General features: G+C 45.7%; 1 protein-coding gene across 4 annotated transcripts in view; it reads left to right on the top strand.

The window, feature by feature from the left end:
• The window catches only part of lhfpl2b (LHFPL tetraspan subfamily member 2b), a 222,823-nt gene that overhangs the window by 40,424 nt on the left and 161,294 nt on the right, over nucleotides 1–21,105 (top strand). For 3 of the 4 annotated variants that reach the window (XM_038805549.1, XM_038805550.1, XM_038805552.1), the window contains exon 2: nucleotides 972–1,068. The exons of the other annotated variant lie outside the window; for it this stretch is intronic. The gene's annotated coding sequence lies outside the window, so the exon portion shown is untranslated. The remainder of the gene's footprint in view (nucleotides 1–971; nucleotides 1,069–21,105) is intronic. 4 annotated transcript variants of the gene reach the window in all.

Raw genomic sequence — 21,105 nt, 5'->3', positions numbered from 1 at the left:
AGCTATGTGGTGGGGCCCTGGACCTCTGAGTGGGAGTGTGTGAACACTCCTTACTCCCACCAAGCTGTGCGGCGACAGATGGTGATGGGCACCCAAAGGATCTGCGGTAAATGTGAAACTCTTTGGCCTTTCTTTGTTCTTTTGAGCATTCCAGCCAGATAATAAGATTAGAATCTGCTCAGCTGTCCATCCCCTGTTACACAGCAGTGTTTCTGGAGCTGGCTGATGCCCATTGTTATTTTTTAAAGAAAAGGAACCGTTTGATAGACAAGTTTACGAGGGAGTGGATACAAAGTTGGATTTTTAAAATATTTCCGAGACGGTTCATAATAAATGTGAGAATTTATTGTAACTATACGATGCAAAAATCCTTTTTTTAAAAAAAAAAACGTCATTTTTAAATGCCTCCCCCAGACACTCTTGCAGCCTGCACCTGGGCCAGTGTTAATTTTGGCAAATTGATGGAACTATCTGTGTTAAACTGACAATATTGTCGCGCAATGTTACAGGCTTTCTGGAATTAGCAGATCTCTCTTTGACACATTTACAAGTCGTGCATTGGGTATTGAATTACGGGCCAATTAAATTTACCGAGATAGATTCAAATCGCCAGTAATCTCCCCCCTTTTTTGGGGGTCTTGGGTTCCATGATTGGCATTGTGAAAGCATAAGGTGCTAAATATATATTTACCAGTTATTGCCATGACAACGAAAGACCCGTGGCAGAATCCTATTCAGTCAGTGCATGTTTCTGATAGAGATAACAAGTTGAATATCTGTACATTGTTGTGGAAGGAGATGTAAGCTTTGATTCACTGGGTGCTGCATGGGTATGAATATTAATTGCAAACCTGTTGATGTAGAATGTCACTTTCTAAATCGTTTTCAAGTTCTCCCGTGTTAATTGTTCAAGTGGCTTTATGTACCAGAAAGATTTTGTAAGTCACACACTTCTTGTCTGTCCCATGCAGGCCATCGACTAACGCAATCATGGTAGGACTCATTGACCTGAGGGAGGATAGCATTGTGCATTAAGGAGAGGAAGGAGCAGAGGACTGGGTAAAGGAGGTGAGTGGAGGGGATCGCGTAACCACCACTATTCACAGATATTCAGGTCCTAGTCTCAAACATCAAGAAAAATATTTGTTCAGTTTTTTTAAAGTATATTTTGGCCCCTCCTTTACTCTTCCTTCCCTTGTGCTAAGATACAACTCCATAGGAGCCATAAATCCTCCTGTGACCAAGAAGCTAGTCTTCAGCGGAGAAGTGAGCATTTATTTCAGTTTGTTCAACTGTCGAGGATATTAAAGTCCAATCTGGCATTGCGATCAGGGCGAAAACCTTGTCTGATTCCCCCTCCACCTTAAACCCACTTTCCATTACCGTTGCCAGAGACACTGAAGCAAAATGTAGCACATCTACTGTTACCATATCCTTGCATCCCCAACCTCGATTGTTTAAAAATGAATTTGATTTAGTTTCTCCCTCTGTCTTTGGGTCTGCTGTTGCGATGTAACACTTGAGTGTAACCTGCCGACCTTACTAACCTTGCAATGGAGACCTGACAACCCTCTGTTAAGCTAGGCTTGATAATAAAATCCTTGCAGTCCTCCTTTGGAATGTTGCCCGCCAGCTGAAAGAGGGATGCACAATGTTCAGTTAATATGGACACCACTGGGCCAGCCACTTACTCTGAATAAAGCTAGATCGATGGTGGTGGAGATTTTGAGTAATTGTTTGTGGAAAGGTCAGTAAGTACAGTAAACGCTTTCGCCGTCCAGCGCCTCAACATTTCATAAAATGATTTAGCCCAGAAAGCCATTACCATGTTGTAAAGAGCATTTCTCCGCACAGATCCTCTGACAGATATACTTGACAGACACAAAATCCAGTTGCGACAAATAAAAACTGACTTTATTTCAGGATTTTCTTAGCTCCTGAGTCAGCCAGCAGTGAATCCAAGATCAATAAGGCCACACCGATGAGCTGTTGGGGCGATTTCCAATGTCGGTGTTTTGACAACACCATTTCAAGTATTTTATGTTGGATACAAACCTCCTGCCTTGTTGATGCTGGTGGTTTGAAATCAACAGTGATTTTAGTGGAAGAACCACAGAATGACTTGGAGTGACATAGGGAAAACAATTTAGCGAAAGCAAACTAAATGGCTGTGCAATATTTACCTCACAAATGTCACAGTGCCCCCCTCCACTCCCCCGGGAAAGCCCACTCTGTGTGATGGATGTAAGCAATTCAGTGCATTTGTTCTTTTTTTGCTCCCAGTTTTAACTCTGAGCAAGTGAATAAAGCCCAAATGGTCATCAGGAGCTTTGCCTTATTGACCTGGTTCAGGATTCCTACCATAACCACGTACAGGCTACAATCAGTTCAAGATTATAAATACTATGCTTCAAATCCTGAATTAAAGTTTCCAAATTTCCTATTTAACTAAATCCGATGTTGCAGAATCAGACAGTTCATTCATATCCATAGTCAGATTTTAATCTCAGTTAACAGGTGATTTATAGGTGGGATTTTAACCCACTTCCATGGAGTGAAAATTGGACCTGTTGTTTGAAAACGAAAAGAAATGAAAAATGAAATGAAAATCGCTTATTGTCACAAGTAGGCTTCAAATGAAGTTACTGTGAAAAGCCCCTAGTCGCCTGTTCGGGGAGGCTGGTACGGGAATTCAACCCACACTGCTGGCCTGCCTTATAAGCCAACGATTTAGCCCTGTGCTAAACCAGCGGCGTGGGAAACCTTTGCATATACTATTCTTGTGTTTATACTAGTTTCTTAGCTTTATACTGATAAATCATTGGCTTTTAATCTGAACCTTTATGAGACACTGACCTTTTTTCAGAAACAAATCTCTTGACAACTAGGCCTGGAATTTTGTTTGCGTTCATTGATACTGACACCTTAACCGGATATTTGCTGAATGAGTCGGACTCCAGAGGCCTTTAAAAAATGGTGAGCGAGACCCAATTCGGGGATTCCAGCATGGGATAAGGGGGCTGCTGGCGAACCCACAACCCACATTCTGGCTGACTCCGTTGATAGGGCAAGCATCTTTTCCCCTGCTCACAATTTCTGTGGAGTCTGGCTAGCTTCCTGAAAAAAGTTTAAAAGATCTTTTTATGCCCTTTCCCTACACCTTCCATTATCCCCATGTTCCTTCGGTGCCTCCCCTACACGTGAAAGAATAACTTTTTATAACCTCAAAGGTGTCAATCAATTAAGGTTAACATTCTCCCTCAACCTACGTAAACAGACCTCTGCTGAGCTGATCCATTAGTGAGTCTTGGAACTCAGCCATTCATTCATAATCAGGCAATTTAGAAAACAGGTGTCTGGCTGCATTTTTATGTTGATACAGTTGCCAGATGGCTTGTTATTCTTTCTTTGATCTGTTATTTCAGTGTCTCTGTTTATTTGGACAAGAGGTATGAAGTGGGGTAAAGCTTCTATTATTGAAACTGTTATAAGGGAACTAATATATTGAAATTATTGAATGGCTCTGTACTATTGACACTTTTATAAGGTTGTTAAGAGCAGCAGTTCTTTCAAAGCAGATATTTGAATGTTTTTTTCAAGAGCAATTCAAGACTGGTTACTTAGTACATGGCTCATTGGTTCTGCACATGATCATACAAGGTGAGGGAGCATGGAAGGGGTAAGAGGGTAATGGAAGGTATATGGGCACATGGTGGGGGGTGGGGGGGGGGGGGGCTCCTGAGGGGTAATGGAGGGACCGGGGTTGTGAGTGAGGGGGTATGAAGGTTGAGGGCTAGAGAAGTTAACAGCTTTTAATATAACAGGGCCAAAGCCCCAGAGAACCGGAGCGGGCCTTCTAATCAGCCTGCCTTGGCACTTGCATGCCTCCGTGGCAGCCCCTGAACTGTGTCTGGGGTGGCGGGCCCAGCTTTATCCTGCCCGCGGTCCTGCCTCCTCCTCCCTGGAATGGAAATATGGTGGGTGGGGCCCCTTCTGCCTGTCAGGAAATTTCCTGACCCGGCCATGCTGTCTTCTCCATGAAAATCCTGCCCCTTATCTCAGCTTTCAGCCTTTATGCTTTAGTCAGAAGGGGTATGTTTAGTATCGAAAGTAAAAAGATTATTTGAAAGCAAGTTTGATTCTCAGTGCTAACTTCTTCTTTAAGATTGTGGGGTATAGTGCTGATCTATATTCTCGCATCATGCCTTGATGTAGCTGAGGAATCAACCCTTGAGTGGGGAATCCAGTGACCAGCTTCCATACAGCATGGAATTTATTACTGAAGCCTGCCCACCATCTACAAGACATAAGTCAGGAGTGTAATGGAATACTCTCCACTTGCCTAGATGAGTGCAGCTCCAACAACACTCAAGAAGCTCGACACCATCCAGGACAAAGCAACCCGCTTGATTGCTCCCCCTTCCACAAACGTTCAAACCCTCCATCACTGATGAACGGCGGCAGCCTTGTGTACCATCTACAAGATGCACTGCAGTAACTCACCAAGGTTCCTTAGACAGCACCTTCTACTCCCATGACCACTATCATCTAGAAGGACAAGAGCAGCAGTTACCTGGGAATCTCACCACCTGGAGGTTCCCCTCCAAGCCACTCACCACCCTGACTTGGAAATATATCACTGTCACAAAATCCTGGAACTCTCTCCCTAACAGCACTGTGGGTGTACCTACACCTCAAGGAATGCAGCGGTTCAAGAAGGCAACTCACCACCACCTTCTGAAGGGTAACTAGGGATGGACAATAAATGCTGGCCTAACCAGCAATGCCCATATCCCGTAAATTAATTTTTAAAAACCTAACAAAAACGCCTTTCTTGTCAATTAAACCATAGTTTGTACAGTTTTAAGGCTTAGACACCTTTTATTCCTACTGCTTGTGGGTCATTCTTTCCTCCGACACTAAATAAATGCAGTTTTTCTGCCTTGTAGCGGCTGTTGCATTCTCAGTCTCAAAGTGATGCTCTGATCTGTAACCACATACAGGAAAGTAATAGCAAAATACTGCATAGGCTGGAAATCTGAAATAAAAACAGAAAATGCTGGAAAACTCAGCAGGTCTGGCAGCAAGTGTGGAGAGAGAAACAGAGTTAATATTTCAAGTCCATTTAACTCTTCTTCAGAATGTTAACCCTGCTGCTCTCTCCACGGATCTGCCAGATCTACTGAGCTTGGACAGCATTTTCTGTTTTTATTGCAAGAAAGGAAAGGTGAGCATTCACTCTCAGACCATACTGAATGCAACACCAGTGTGAGAGTAACATATTTCTGGCTTTCAGGCTATACTGGGAAATCTTCAGCAATAATAGTGAGTTAGGAAGAGAAAGAAACACACATTTCCATTGTAACTTAACAGACCTCAGTACGTTTCACAAAATGAATGATTTTGAATACCATTGGCTACCGTTATGGCGGCACTTTTCTGCGGCAGTTATGCACAACCATCAATGAGGTTAGTGGTGTGTTAGAAAGGTTTTGTTACTAATAAGAGCAAAATAAGGGTGGGAATGATTTCATTCATCAACAGACTACACTCCTCAGACTGGTATTTGAAACAATGTGGGAAAACCTTTGACAAACTATTGTGTTTTTTTTTAAGAATGTAAATGTTTTGAGAAACCATGTATTGTTTCTGACCTTCAATTCATAGATAAAAACAATGCATTGTTCTTAAAAACCCTGAATACTGTTATCTACACTTTAGATTGCACTTCCTCTTATTACCTCCCGAGTTAGCTTCATATTGTGCATTGTATTTTTGGCACTGGACATTGCACTCCAGTTCATAGACACCCACATGAATGTGTTCAGTGACTGGCCTGTCAGATAGAACATGTGTGTGTGTGTGTGTGTGTGTGTGGGGGGGGGGGGGGGGGGGGGGGGGGGGGGTTCTATGCAGCACAGGCTCCTGGCAGTCAATTTTTTGTTAATATATTTATTGCAATCCCAGACGAGGCCCCATCAGTGGTTAGGGTATTGGACCGAATCCCCAATATTTTTGTTACTTTTGTTTAAGACTGTGAAGAAAGGATACTTTGCTCCAGGAGTGATTTGGTATTTTAAAACAAAACTTTTTAATAGACTATTAAACGCTTTAACAACACACCTGGAGAAGGGGTGGGGGGGGGTGGGGGGGGGGGGGGGGGGGGGGGGTGTTTACAACTCTTAGGTATCATGTACGGTACTCTTTCAGAGGTTGGATGGCGTTGAGTGTGGGTGGGGGGGTAGTGGTTTCTATGGTGACCATGGGCGGTCCCGGACTCCTTTTTCTTTTTCTCCTTTGTTTTTTTGTTTCCACCGTGGGAGGGTTTGTGTTATTGGATGCATATATTGACAGCTGGGCCGTTGTTTGGGGTAGTGGGAGGATGGGATCGTTGTTATTGTTAAGGGGATTGATTTTGTATTTGTTACCGTTTACTGTCTGTGGGTGGGGTGTAAATTTTGAAGGAAAATGTGAAAATGGAGAATAAAAGCATTTTTTAAAAAAACAACACACCTGAAAATAACTTCCAATTACCCCTTAAATAATACTACTCAATGCAGTAAATACAGTACCCGTAATTACTATCTCTATTCCCAATTAAACAGCAAGAGAGGGAAAAAGCATACAGCTCTCAATCTATCCGAATGCATAGTAATACTTGCTTTCCAAAACAGATTTGGCTCCTGTTAGAACCCCTAAAGATTCTGGCTGGATGTCTTCAAAAGAGCTGTTTCAACTGGTTTGTTTCAGCTTCCCCCTTGTTCTCAACCAAGTCTGCTCTGCTTTAAATACTATTACTCATTTTTTAAACTATCCTACTGGGAAAAAATACTTCACTTGTGCTCTAAAGGGTTAGTCAGATCAGAACTCAGCTCAAAACTCTTTCTCAAAACTTGTCTGAATACCTTAGCTCCACCCAGCAATGACAATCTCCCCAGGCTGAAAACACATTAACTCCCTGGGGACTCCCCCTAGTCAAACAACAGTACATTAGCCCAGGCTGAAAACACATTACTCTGGTCAATTTCACCTCTGACTCCTAAAAGCTTCCTGGGTCTTGCAAAACAAGATTATTTTTGAAAACATGACTACTGCAGTCAAACACACTCTAACCCAGGCTGTTAAGGGTTGCCAAATGTTTATAATCCATTCTGTCTAAAATCCTGCATTTAACACACATTAGCATCCTTAGCACATCCTCGATGACAATAGAGCAAGCTTTATTACATTGCTATTGAGTGCTAGCACTCTGGAGTAGTTATTGATTGCTTTTGGGGGCTGGGACGAGTCACTTAATAAATACTAAACAGTTATAGTTTCAGCATTTGTCAGTAAATGTAAAATGCTTTTAAAAATTAAATGTTGAATATGTTTTGTATGCAGAGAATTTTAGTTTTATTTTATATCAGATATGAATACTTAAAAAAAAAGATTCCTTCAGTGTCTTTTTTTTCCTTCTTTTTCAAATAAATGTAGAGCACCCAATTAATTTCTTCCAATTAAAGGACAATTTAACATGGCCAATCCATCTAGCCTGCACATCTTTTTGGGTTGTGGGAGTGAGACCCACACAGACACAGGGAGAATATGCAAACTCCACACAGACAGTGACCCAGAGCCGGGATCAAACCCATCCCCAGTGCCCAAGATTCCTTCAGTGCCAAGGCATTTGAGACTCAGCTGCAGAATCAGCTTAATTTGAGACTGAAATGAAATGAAATGAAAATGAAAATCGCTTATTGTCACGAGTAGGCTTCAATGAAGTTACTGTGAAAAGCCCCTAGTCACCATATTCCGGCGCCTGTTCGGGGAGGCTGTTACGGGAATCGAATCGCGCTGCTGGCCTGCCTTGGTCTGCTTTTAAAGCCAGCGATTTAGCCCAGTGTGCTAAACAGCCCACTGTGCTAAACAGCCCATGGAACAGCATTTTAATTTTGATAGAATTCCAGTGCTGACTGTAAACTTTGAACGATTGCTGACTTCTTGACCACTCCTCTAGATTACTTCCAAATTTCTGAACGTAACTCACTGATAAACACCCAAGCATTTGGCTAGAATTTCCGGTCGCACCTGTCCCGAGACCCGAAATTCCTGCCCAAGGTCAACCGACCTTTAAATATTCCACCAAATTTCCCCTCCAGCCTGCAGTGGGTCCCGTAGTGATCGGATCCGGAATATGACCCTAATATGTTTTGGTATTCTTACCAACAGTTCACCAGTTGCAGGCGTTTAGTTCCTGGTAGTCATGGCCTGCACTGTACATTGTTCTTAAGTCGCCATGCCAACAGTGTGGGAGAAACCATTGAATTGAAATATTTTCAGAGCTTTTCTTTGGTTTAGCTTTTAATGTGTCAAATGCAGATTGAAGCTTTTTCTCGACAATGGGTGCAGCTGATTGCCTGTGTTGGCAGTTTTTAGCTCCGCTTAATACAAAGGGCATTCAGTGTTACAGCAGCCATTTATTTGAATGTTGCTGGAATCATGTGGGCAGATAGATCGCCTCGGATGTACATTGGACCCTCTCAGAAAGAATTAAGCTTGTCCTGCTGGGAACACCTCGGGCTCTTTGTCGGGTTAAAGAGAGACTCTCACTGAGGTGAACACTCTGTCCTGTGTCTATTGAAAGGTTGCTCAAGAGCGATGTGATGAAACACTTCTTCACAAAGGTCATTGAAAATCTGAAACTTTTTACCCCCCAAAAGTTGTCCAGACCATACGCCTATTGGAAATGTGATTTTGTTAACCAAGGGTATTCATGGTTACAGACAAAGGCAGATAGATCAGCCATGATCTAATTGAATGACACAACAGGTTAAAAGGGCTGAATGGCCTACTTTTGTGCCTCTGTATCTATGAAGGCACTTAGAAAACCTGTCAAGGGTGATGAATGTAACTACCACAATGGGGATGAGACTGGTAGGGAAGCTGCTGGAGAAGATACTGACGGATAGGTTCTATTCCCATTTGGAAGAAAATGGGCTTTTATCAGTGATATGCAACATGGCTTTGTGCAGGGAAGGTCATGTCTTACCAACTTAATAGAATTCTTTGAGGAAATGACGAAGTTGATTGATGAGGGAAGGGCTATAGATGTCATATACATGGGCGTTTGATAAGGTTCCCTATGGTAGGCTGATGGAGAAAGTGAAGTCTCATGGGGTCCAGGGTGTACTAGCTAGATGGATAAAGAACTGACTGGGCAACAGGAGACAGAGTAGTGGTGGAAGGGAGTTTCTCAAAATGGAGAACTGTGACCAGTGGTGTTCCACAGGGATCAGTGCTGGGACCACTGTTGTTTGTGATATACATAAATGATCTGGAGGAAGGTATAGGTGGTCTGATTAGCAAGTTTGCAGATGACATTAAGATTGGTGGAGTAGCAGACAGTGAAGGGGACTGTCAGAGAATACAGCAGAATATAGATAGATTGGAGAGTTGGGCGGAGAAATGGCAGATGGAGTTCAATCCGGGCAAATGCGAGGTGATGCATTTTGGAAGATCCAATTCAAGAGCGAACTATACGGTAAATGAAAAAGCCCTGGGGAAAATTGATGTACAGAGAGATCTGGGTGTTCAGGTCGATTGTACCCTGAAGATGGCTGCGCAGGTCGATAGAGTGGTCAAGAAGGCATATGGCATGTTTTCCTTCATTGGAAGGGGTATTGAGTGCAAGAGTTGGTAGGTCATGTTACAGTTGTATAAGACTCTGGTTCGGCCACATTTGGAATACTGCGTACAGTTCTGGTCGCCACATTACGAAAAGGATGTGGATACTTTGGAGAAGGTGCAGAGGAGGTTCACCAGGATGTTGCCTGGTATGGAGGGCGCTAGCTATGAAGAGAGGTTGAGTAGATTAGGATTTTCATTGGAAAGACAGAGGTTGAGGGGGGACCTCATTGAGGTCTACAAAATCATAAGAGGTATAGACAGGGTGGCTAGCAAGAAGCTTTTTCCCAAAGTGGGGGACTCAATTACTAGGGGTCACAAGTTCAAGGTGAGAGGGGAAAAGTTTCAAGGAGATATACATGGATAGTTCTTTACGCAGAGGGTGGTGGGTGCCTGGAACGCATTGCCGACGAAGGTGTTAGAGGCGGGCATGATAGCGTCATTTAAGATGTATCTAGACAGATACATGAATGGGCAAGGAGCAGGGGGATGCAGATCCTTAGAAAATAGGTGACAGTTTTAGATAGAGGATCTGGATTGGCGCAGGCTTGGAGGGCCGAAGGGCCCGTTCCTGAGCTGTAATTTTTCTTTGTTCTTTGTTCTTTAGTAGAGGAAAGAGAATTTAAGAGGGGCTATAAGATACACTTTCTTAAAGGCTGGACATCCTTTTTAAAAAGCATAGTTGCAGCTTCTAATCACATTGGGGAACACAGAGAGCCTTTGTCTTCTGTCCATGACAAATTTGTCAATATCTCATTTGCCCCAACCTATCCCTGGTCTTCTACTCTGCCCTACCTGCACCACCTCCTTCCCAATAATATAATTCCGTACATTTATACCTTTCTTCTGTTCTGTGGAAGGATCATTTAGGTCTGAAATGTTAGCCCTGTTTCTTTCCACAGATGCTGCCAGACATGCTGAATTTATCCAGCATTTTCTGTTTTTATTTCAGATTTCCACCATGCAGGGTATTTTGCTTTTATGTGAGAGTCTGGTGCTGACCCCTATTTAACCACCATCACTAGCACAGTTCAAGATACTGAGTGCCGCCTGTTCAGCTAATGGGAACGTCACACTTGTACCTCATAGGCATCTGCTTTCAGAACCTCTGAATTATCCTGACAGCCTGCAGACCCTTGTTGATTTGACAGATAACATTCTTTCGTTATCCCAACAGCTGGCATATTATCTTTAGCCTAACAGCTCCAAGCCATGCCCTCTACCGACAGCTTCCAGGCATACTGTGTGCTTTCATCCCTGAACCTGGCATGACCTAGATGTCACAAATTTGCAAATGGACTTCATCTGTCCCATTTGGCTTTAGTGCTTGATTTAGACCTCTTTTTTCCTATTCCCTGATAAAAACTCATCCTGGAAAGATTTAATTGAATAACCTGAGTGTGAATAAGGCCAAAGTAATCCATAAATGAATTCTTACTTTATTGACAACTGTACATTTTTCTTTGTTGTGGTGTAGTGTAGAAAGCCAACTACTAATAATGCAGATTAAAAAATGTGCTGATTGCTGCAAACTCCACATGCTTCACAGTTGGCCTATTATGCTATGGGTTGTGTATTTGCAAGTCTGCCCTCTGCAATCTACACTTCAGTCAAAAAGGGAGGTTTTGCTATGAAGTGTTGTAGTGAGTGAGGAATGAATGAAATGGCTGCAGTAGCAGAATGTGATGTCAAATTGAATTTAATGCAGCTTTCAAAGAATACCTTGGAGAGTGGCAGAAATCTGGAACCATCTTCCCCCTCCAAAAGGCAATGGTTGCTGGGTCGACAAAAATGTTCAGGTTTGAGGTTGATGGATGTTTGCTAGGTAAGGGAATCATGGAAAGAAGGAGGGAATTTGGAGATGAGGTGAAGACCAGCTTTCTTCCAACGGAATGGTGGACCAAACTCAAGGGACCTATGAGCCACTCCTGTTCCTCTGTACCTTTGCAGTAAAAAAAACTAATACAATCAAGATCACTCCAAGTGTGTTTCCATGATAGGTTTAATGCATCAAACCCACTTATTAATGAACATCAAAGCCACTCCTTGCTAATTTCAGTAATGAGCAAAAGTCAGAGTTGAAAATAAACAAAGTAGACTAATGAAAAGTGATCAGCAAGTAGTAGAACAAAGAGCTTCCATTTATATCATGACTTTCCCGTCGCAGTTACTTGACAGAAATTGCTATCGGGCCTGTTTTCGGCCGCTGAAGAATCTCAAGAGGTGCTGATCTGACATGAGGCGGTGACGGGGAAGGTCGCTCTGGTGATGAAAACCCGGTGGGTGAGGTTTGTCATGTGGTTGTGACGTAACTTGGGAAAGGGCATCCATTCATTGGAGCAGGCCAGTAGGAGGTGTAGTAATCCTGAGGCCCAAAGGTGTAGGGTGCAAAGAGGCTGGGGAACTCCCCTGAAGAATGGGTAGGAGATCAGAGTGGGTAGGTGCACAATCGCAATAGGTGAGGGGTTTGCCCAGGTAGGCACACTGGATCCAGCTGGTAGTTGGAAAGGCACACACATCCTGCAGCTGTCAGTCTTCACTGGGTTTCAAATAACAACAAGGCTCACAGTATACTGCAATGTTTATGTTGTATTCTGCCTCCTTGGAGCAGTTGTTCCCTTCCCCAGAGTTCCATCTCCGTGTTAACTGGGAGTGGACGAGTTTGTGTCCGGATTCTGATTTTTCACAATTTAACACCCAATCCCGCAGTTTTTTTGTGAAGTTAGGTTGCTGTTTATAGGTGAAATAAGGTCCAATTTCTATCAAAACAGGATATACTAACCTCCGAGTCCTGATGAAGCATTATTATAGTCAGTACTGAATTTCAGTCCTTCATAATGTGACCGGAACTGCTTGGTCAGTCGCTTTGAGTTGGAACACTGGAGGTCAGGAGGTCAGACTACATTAGAATCCGAGAGTTTATGCCTCACAGCAGCTGGGCACTTTCAATTTTGGTGAACAGTTAAGAAACGGATATGTTTATTGCATTTTTATATCTCTGAGGAAGCATGATACCATTTTCTTAGCGACGAGGTGTTAGAATTGTTCTGATACAGCTAACAGCGTGAAAATAAGTGCACTAATTTTGATGGGGTCAGTTATTTCGCTGGTTTTGTTGGTAGTTTTGAACTTTGAAGAATTCCCACATGACTATGATGGTGTTCAAATTTGAAACATTACTTTTGATGATATCCCCCCCCCCCCCCCCCCCCCCCCCCCAGCCATTTGTGGCAGCGGAGACGGCCAGTCATTGGCCAATGGTGTGATCTTTCAGTCCTACCGCTGTCAACGGAGGGGCGAGGGGAGGGGGTAGTGGCCAGGACCGGACGATCCCATCGACAGGAAGCCGAAAAATTTCAGCCAGAGAGTAGATGGAATGTGAAACTTGCTATTACGGTGAGGTGAACAGCATAGGTACATTTAACGGCAAGCTACACAAGTGCATGAAGGTGAAAGGAATAGAAGGTTATGCTGATAATGGCAGGTTAAGGAAGGTGGACGGAGGCCCGTGTGGATAAGCACCAACACGGAACAGTTGGGCTGAATGGACAGTTTCTGTGCTGTTCATTAGCTGTGGTTTCATGTGAAGCAATCCTGATTTAATTAAATCCAGACAACCTCTTGGCAGTGGTTCTTCCCTCCATCTCTCCACTGCAAAACTGGCTGCAGGGGTTGGGAGTCAGAATTCAGTTGTGTGGGGAATAAAAAAAAGTTCCACATTTGGATGCCCAGCCTGCAATTCAGCTTGAAACATGCTGAAACAGCCATGCACAAAACAATGGATAGCTATACTGGGAGATTAAGAGATGTAATAGGTTCTTTTACCTTTTGCAAAGTGAGATTTTCTGCTGTGTTGCGATGACTTATCAGGAATGGTGCTTCAATCGGCATGAAACTCACCAGGGCCTGTTAGACAATTGACAGAATCCTTCAACTCTAGCATTAGCGGGGTTGTGCTTGGTTTACTATCTGGGAACATCTTGGAATCTTCAGTTAACTCTGAAGAACAGCACATAATGCTGAATGTGGATTATCGTGTAATAGATTGCAGTCCAGATTGCAGCATCATTAATCTGTAAGTGTGAGGCCGTCATACATTAAAATATACGGAGAGCTCCTAACATCCTCATCTGTCAATGCCACCTACCGCCTCTTTAAGAAAACAGATCAAAGACAGAACCTGCACATAAACTCAGCACTGTTACCAACCCAATCCCCACCCACAACACAATTGACAATCTGAGGATCAGGTCTAATTTATCTTGGATTTGTCTAGATGGAAAGTTTGCAAAACTGACCCCAGAATTCCAACCATCATTAAACCAATGAGTTCTGCATTACGTCCACCTCGACCAGAGTGAAAAAGTTCCTTATTTTAAAACGGTGTCAAGACATCAGTGTGGGCGCAGAAGAAATTCACTAAGATAGCACCAGGGGCAAGACGTTTAACTGTGAAGAAACATGTGAGAACCTAGGGCTCTTCTATTGATGACAGCCCCCCTCCCCCTTAACAATAACTCTATCAGGGGAAAATAATCTTTCACTGGTCAGTCCATTAAAGCTTTTCCTAATGTTAGAAAGGTCTGTTAAATCTCAGCCTTTTCTACTCCAGTGAAAATAGTCGCAGTATCTCCAATGTCTCCTCATAGCTATAGCTTCCCATTCCTTCTGCATCTTGGTGAATCAACACTGTGTGCTTTCCATCACTTCATGTCCTTGCTGTAATTGGATGTGTCTAGTAACTCTGGCCTAACTACTGTACAGCGTTTACTTCTGTTGTGCATGTTTGCTTCTGTCGTTTATATTCCTATTTATCAAACTCCATTTTATTTTCAGTATGTCTGTCTTCCTACACTAAGCCCTGCTTGCACGACACTGCAATCTTTGCTCACCAACTTTGACAGCCTTCCTCCCAAATCATTGAAGTTGAAATCCTCACAGACATTCTTACATGGCTTCCAACTCTGACCCATCATACTCACCCCATTGCTTTGACCCGTCATTAATGGCAGGGTCTTCAGTTGCCCTGCAATATGGATTTCCTTTCCTTAATCCTTGTTCTGAATCACCATCTCATTTGACCTTTAAGACTTCCTCAAAATCTATCTTTTTGTACAAGCTTCCGTTGACCGATTCTTAAATTCATTTTTATGGGATGTGGGCTTCGGTGGCTCAGTCAACATTTGTTGCCCAGCAAAAGTTGGTCCATGTATCCCCTCAGCACTTTGGCCGCTGCCGGTCTCCTACCCGTCCTTGAACTGGACCGGTCCAGTGGGGGATCCAGCACTGTGTTAAAATCTCCCCCCATGATCAGGCCCCCTGCCTCCATGTCCGGGATGCGGCCCAACAATTGCCTCATGAAGCCAGCATCATCCCAATTTGAGGCATATACGTTCACCAGCACCACCTTCTCTGCCTGCAGCCTACCCCTCACCATGATATATCTGCCCTCCTTGTCCGACACCACCTCAGCCACCTCAAACGCCACCCTCTTCCCCACTAGAATTGCCACCCCCCCGGTTCTTCGCGTCCAATCCTGAATGATAAACCTGCCCCACCCACCCCTTCCTCAGACGGACCTGGTCCGCCACCTTCAGGTGGGTCTCCTGGAGCATAGCCAAGTCCGCCTTCAACCCCCTTAGATGGGAGAACACCCTGGTTCTCTTAACCGGCCCATTCAGCCCCCTCACGTTCCAGGTAATCAGCCGGATCAGAGGGCAACCCGCCCCCCTCCCCCGCCGACTAGCCATAGCTTGGCAGATGTTCGCCCCAGGCTAGCACACCCCGCTCGACCCGTTCCCCATGGCGTCTTCCCCCCCGGCCCCCATCGGCTCCTTCCTAGTCGTTCCAGCAGCAACCCGGACTCCCCCCCCCCCCCCCCCCCCCCCCCCCCCCCCGGCTAGGACCCTCCTAGCCGCGACGCACCCTCCATGGTACTTCCGTGAGTCAGCTGACTTCTGCTGACCCCGGCAGCTCCCGCCAAAACCTATCCCCTCCCGGCATGGGGTCATCCCCCTCTTGCCACACCTCCTTGGCATTGCTGCAGCGCGTGAAAGAAAACCCGTAGAGGCCCCACCCCCACCGCAAGCTCCACCCCCCCGTTCCGCAGCGCGGGAAACCAGAGGGAAGCCCGCGCTTTCACACTGCCACACCCCACCCTTCTGACGCAGTTCCCCAAAATCCAGTTTCCCCTCAATCCCCAGCCCCGTACAGAAGAGAACATATAGAACACAAACCCCCAACACTCCCCACCTAACCCACAACCATGCCCAACAAACAAACCCACCCGTAAACAGAGCAAACAGAAAACCAGAATACATAACACACATGTCGAAGTTAAAAAAGTTCAAACAGTTGGAACAAAACAGCCACAGCGGAAACAACGCCGGCCAAAGTATGTCCCCAGGCCCTAGTTCGAGTCCAGCTTCTCCGCCTGTACAAAGGCCCACGCCTCCTCCGGGGACTCGAAGTAATGGTGCCAGTCCTTGTATGTCACCCACAGGCGCGCAGGCTGCAGCATTCCAAACCTGAGCTGCTTAGCATGAAGCACCGCCTTTGCCTGGTTGAACCCGGCCCGCCGCTTAGCCACCTCCGCACTCCAGTCCTGGTAGATCCTCACTACCGAATTCTCCCATTTACTGCTCCTCTCTTTCTTGGCCCAGCGCAGCACACGCTCCCGGTCACTGAATCGGTGGAACCGCACCAGCACCGCCCTCGGGGGCTCACCTGCCTTGGGCCTCCTGGCCATCACTCTGTGCGCTCCCTCGAACTCCAGGGGCAAATGGAAGGACCCTGCTCCCATCAACGAGCTCAACATCGTGGTCACATACGCCGGGAGATCCGACCCCTCCAGCCCCTCCGCCAGGCCCAGGATCCTCAGATTCTTTTGCCTTGTGCGAACGTCCAGCTCCTCCAAGCGGCCCTGCCACTTTTTATGAAGTGCCTCGTGCAACTCCACTTTCCCCCACAAGGACCACGGCCTCCTCCTCTCTTTCAACGGCCTGCCGCTGCAACTCCCGAATAGACTCCTTCTGGGCCGCCTGGGTCCCAAGCAGCTTGGTCGTAGTTGCATTCATGGAGTCCAGCAGCTCAGCCTTCAGCTCAGCAAAACAACGTAGGAGCGAGGCCTGTTGCTCCTGCGCCCACTTCCACCAGTCCTCGGGTGTTGCGCCGGCCACCATTTTGTTTTTCTTCCCCCGTTTTTTTGGGGAGTTACTGCAGCCCTTTTCATCATATAGTGTGGGGCAAGTTCCTCCAGGCACCTTCCCCCACCGGGATGCGTAGAAACAGCACCGTTTGGGGCCCTCGAAACGGCCCAAAAGTCCCTAAATAGCGGGAGCGCCGGATGCCATTTTGTTTTTCTCCCCCGTTTTTTTGGGGGAGTTGCTGCAGCCTTTTCTTCTTCCCACTCTGGGTGAGCACCATATAGTGTGGGGCAAGTTCTTCCAGGCACCTTCCCCCACCGGGATGCGTAGAAACAGCGCCGTTTGGGGCCCTCGAAACGGCCCGAAAGTCCCTAAATAGCGGGAGCTGCCGAACGTGCGGCTTAGCTCCGCATAGCCGCAACCAGAACTGAAGATAAGATTTATGAGGATGACATCAGAAATGCATGAACATGCATATCAGGAAAGAATTGACAGGCTGGGTTTCTTTCTCTTGAAATAAGGAATGCTGAGAGGTGAAAATTATGAACTCTCTTTGAGAGTTGATACAATCAAGCGGCCACGCTGCACCCGGAAAGCAGCTCGCCGCGGCGCACCGTGCCCGATAGAAGCCGGGAGACGACGCTCCCGGAATCTCGCCGGCTCAGAACGCCTCGCGAGATGTAACACGATCTCACGAGATGTTAGGATGTAAATCCACCCATTGTGGGTGGGATCACTGTTTAGAAAATCTGCATGTAAGAGCGAGACAGTTAGTCTCACTTTAATATGCAGTTTCACAAGGTACTTGAGGGCGTTGGGATCTATCCCTTTGCCTTGGAGACCTCAGGTGAGTGCTGTTCAGTTGTTCTCCACAAATGGGGCCAGACAGAACGGCACTCATGGAGTCTTCCTGGGGATCGGAAGCCCCCAGGCCCTTTGGGCAGGGTGGTACCCTGGCAATGCCATCTGGGTGCCAGCATGGCACTGCCAAAGTGCCCAAGTGGTACTGCCAGCTGACAGGGGTGCTGCTAGGTTGGCACTGTCAAGGTGTCAAGTGGGCATTGTTTGTGTGGTGATGACCGGGATGGGGTTCCCTGCATGGATTTGGAGGGGACCCTCCCATAGTGCATTGGGGCTTATAGTGCATTGGGTATTGGGGGGGCTTCGCTGGTCACTTCAGGGGCTCCAGAGATCAGGACGCCTTTGAAAAATGGTGTCTGATCTCTCGCTACACTTAGGCATTTCGGCGAGTGCAGCCTCGGCCGTGCGTTCCCTGCTGAGGCCCCTATCTAACCTGTGTGCCGTTTGTAGCGTATTTCTCGGCGCTGCGTGTTGAACATGCTTGCTATGGAACTTTGTTCCCATTTAGTTAAATCCCATCCAATGTTTCCTCTTGTGGACACAGCAAAACTAGAGGCTAACAATATACGATAGTCGCCAAGAAACTAATAGGGAGTTGAGAAGAGACTTCTTTCCCAAAGTATAATGAGAATCTGTAACTTGCTACCACAGTGAGTGGTTGAAGTGAATAGTAAAGATGTATCCTTTTTTTAAAATATGTTTTTATTGGTTCTCATTTCTATTTATAACAAAGAGAAAAGATAAGCTAACACAGGAAACATACACAGGAACAAGAGGTCTATTAACAGTAGAATCCAAATGATCGGTTACAACAACCATATCATAAACTGTATACAGGCTGCCCATTGTATTAAAACATACTAGGGGTGTGATCGAGGCAACAGAAGCTGTACGCATTAGTCGCCGTGGCAGCATAAATAGGTTTTTCCCTTCCCTCAGCCTCCTTTAATCACTCGGTGTTTGTTTCCGGTGATTTGGGTATAGATGTGTCTAAGAGGAAGGCAGACAAGCATCTGAGGGACAAGAGAATAAAGAGTTGTGATGATAGATTGAGATGAGAAAAGGGTGGGAAGAGCACAACCCCTCCCAGTATCCGAGACAGACACAGGCTCCAGGTAGTGCCTCTGGCTGAAGAAAACCGCAAGTGATTAAATTTTCCACTTTTATTTCAGTATCGTTAATTCTAATTAACAATGGAACAGAAAGGGCAGCACAAAGTGGCGAGGCTGAATGGCCTGGTTCCATGATCCTTTCCGGAAAGTGAATTCAGATGTTTTGTACATAAAATGCCATTATTGTTGCTGCTGTAATTACTCCAGTGCTTGTCAAGGACATGTTTCCATTTTAAAGTAGGATCTTAACAGATTCCCGCAACTTTGACAGAAACTTGGCCTTTACTTTTTCAAAATGACACATTGCTTTGAAATATTATGTTGCCCAGTTTCCTGGAGTTTCTCATTAATTTCTCCCATGCCTTGTATGGGGCTCGCTAGCTGAAAGTCTGCAGATTACTCCAATATTAAATTAGCTGTTTTTTAGTTCCTCAGAATTCACATGGACGTCTGACGTTGTTCTCATTGTGAAAATAAAGCCAATTGACAAACCTGGACGAAAGGCCAAATGGGTACTTAGATCAGCAGAGTCGATCACTGCGATGTTCAATGCTTTGCTGTACTGGAAACATTTCGCAAGTGGGTTTGCACAACTTCTGAGTCCTCCATTACATCATTCGCCTAGAATTCTTAAGAGGGGGGTGCCAAGGGAGGTGGGGAATATGTCCTGGCAATCCAGATGGCCGAAATAGGGAAACAGTTTGCAGATGAATAATGAAAGTAATGAGCTCATTACTGAGGTTTTGCTTCCCTTTAAACTTCTCCGAGTAAGTGAACTCCCGAAATGTCCTGTGAGATCTGCTGAGGTTCACATCCCTGCCAACCATAAAGATTCTGAAAATGAATAACGTGGAAAAGATTTCACTTGCTAATGATGTAACACTGGAATTGGAATGCAGCAACCGACATAAACAGAAATGAACAATGATTTGGTTGTTCAGAAGGAGTCCGTACTGTTTGGAAATTGGAGAATTGATGAAACATCAGCACAGAAATGGGCCATTCGTGCCTCTGATTGTATGAGCTCTCCACTAAAGTAATGCATTCCTAAGACATCTCTTTGCTCCCCTGCAACCTTTAATATTTCCCCCTTCAGTTCATACAGCATAGAACGATACCATTCGGCCCATCATGCCCATGCCAGCCCTTTCAACAGCCTCTGCCATTAGTCCCACTTCCATGCTCTTTCCCTATAATCCTCCAATTTTCCATTTCTTTTTTTTTTTAAATAATTTTTATTGAAGAAATTTTTCAAAATACAAACATTTTAACCCCCCCTACATTTACATTTAAATTATAGCAAAACAAAGTCAAACCCCCCTACTTAACAAAAAAGTCCCCCCCACCCCCTACTCGCGCGTCCCCCCCACCCCCCCCCCCCCCCCCCCGCCGGCGGACCGACAGTCGACCAACTTATCATTTCTGGCAGTGTCCTCGGGCAGGCCTTGCCCGTGCCACCACCGCTACCGTACTTCCTTCGTATTGTCCCCCCTCCCCCCCCTCCCCCCCCCCCCCTCCCTCCCGCCCTCCCCTCCCCTCCCGGGTTGCTGCTGTCACGGCCTCAGTTTCTATCTCTGATCTAGAGGTCCAGGAAGGGTTGCCATCGCCTGAAAAAACCCCTGCACCGACCCTCTCAGGGCGAATTTGATCCTTTCCAATTGGATTGAAGTTTGCCATGTCGTTTAACCAGGTGTTAAACACTCGGAGGCCTTTCGTCCCTCCACTGAATCAAGATCCTCCTCCGAGCCACCAAGGACGCAAAGGCTAATATTCCAGCCTCCCTCGCCTCCTGTACCCCCGGTTCCACCCCAACCCCGAAGATCGCAAGTCCCCATCCTGGCTTGACCCTGGACCCCACCACTCTCGACACCGTCCCTGCCACCCCCTTCCAGAACTCCTCCATTGCCGGACATGCCCAAAACATAGTTGCATGGTTCGCAGGGCTTCCCGAACATCTAATACACCTGTCCTTCACCCCGAAAAAAACCGACTCATCCTTGTCCCCGTCATGTGGGCTCTATGCAGTACCTTAAATTGAATGAGACTTAGTCTCGCACATGACGACGACGAGTTGACCCTCTCCAGGGCGTCTGCCCATGTCCCGTCCTCTATCTGTTCCCCCAGCTCTAACTCCCACTTATCTTCATCTCTAACTCCCACTTATCTTCAATTTCCATTTCTAAGTATGCATCCAAAACCTTTTTGAAAATTGCAGCTGCCTTCTATCAGACTCGCAGCTAATCCGTTCCAGATCATCATAACTCTGAGTGGGGAGAAAGATTCCTCATCTCCTCTTTACATTCTTTCAAATTAATTTAAAT

Source organism: Scyliorhinus canicula, chromosome 8, assembly GCF_902713615.1.
Source record: "Scyliorhinus canicula chromosome 8, sScyCan1.1, whole genome shotgun sequence".
NCBI lineage: Eukaryota > Metazoa > Chordata > Chondrichthyes > Carcharhiniformes > Scyliorhinidae > Scyliorhinus > Scyliorhinus canicula.
The sequence above is the reverse complement of the archived record's forward strand: the minus strand, read 5'-3'. Positions and strand labels throughout refer to the sequence as shown.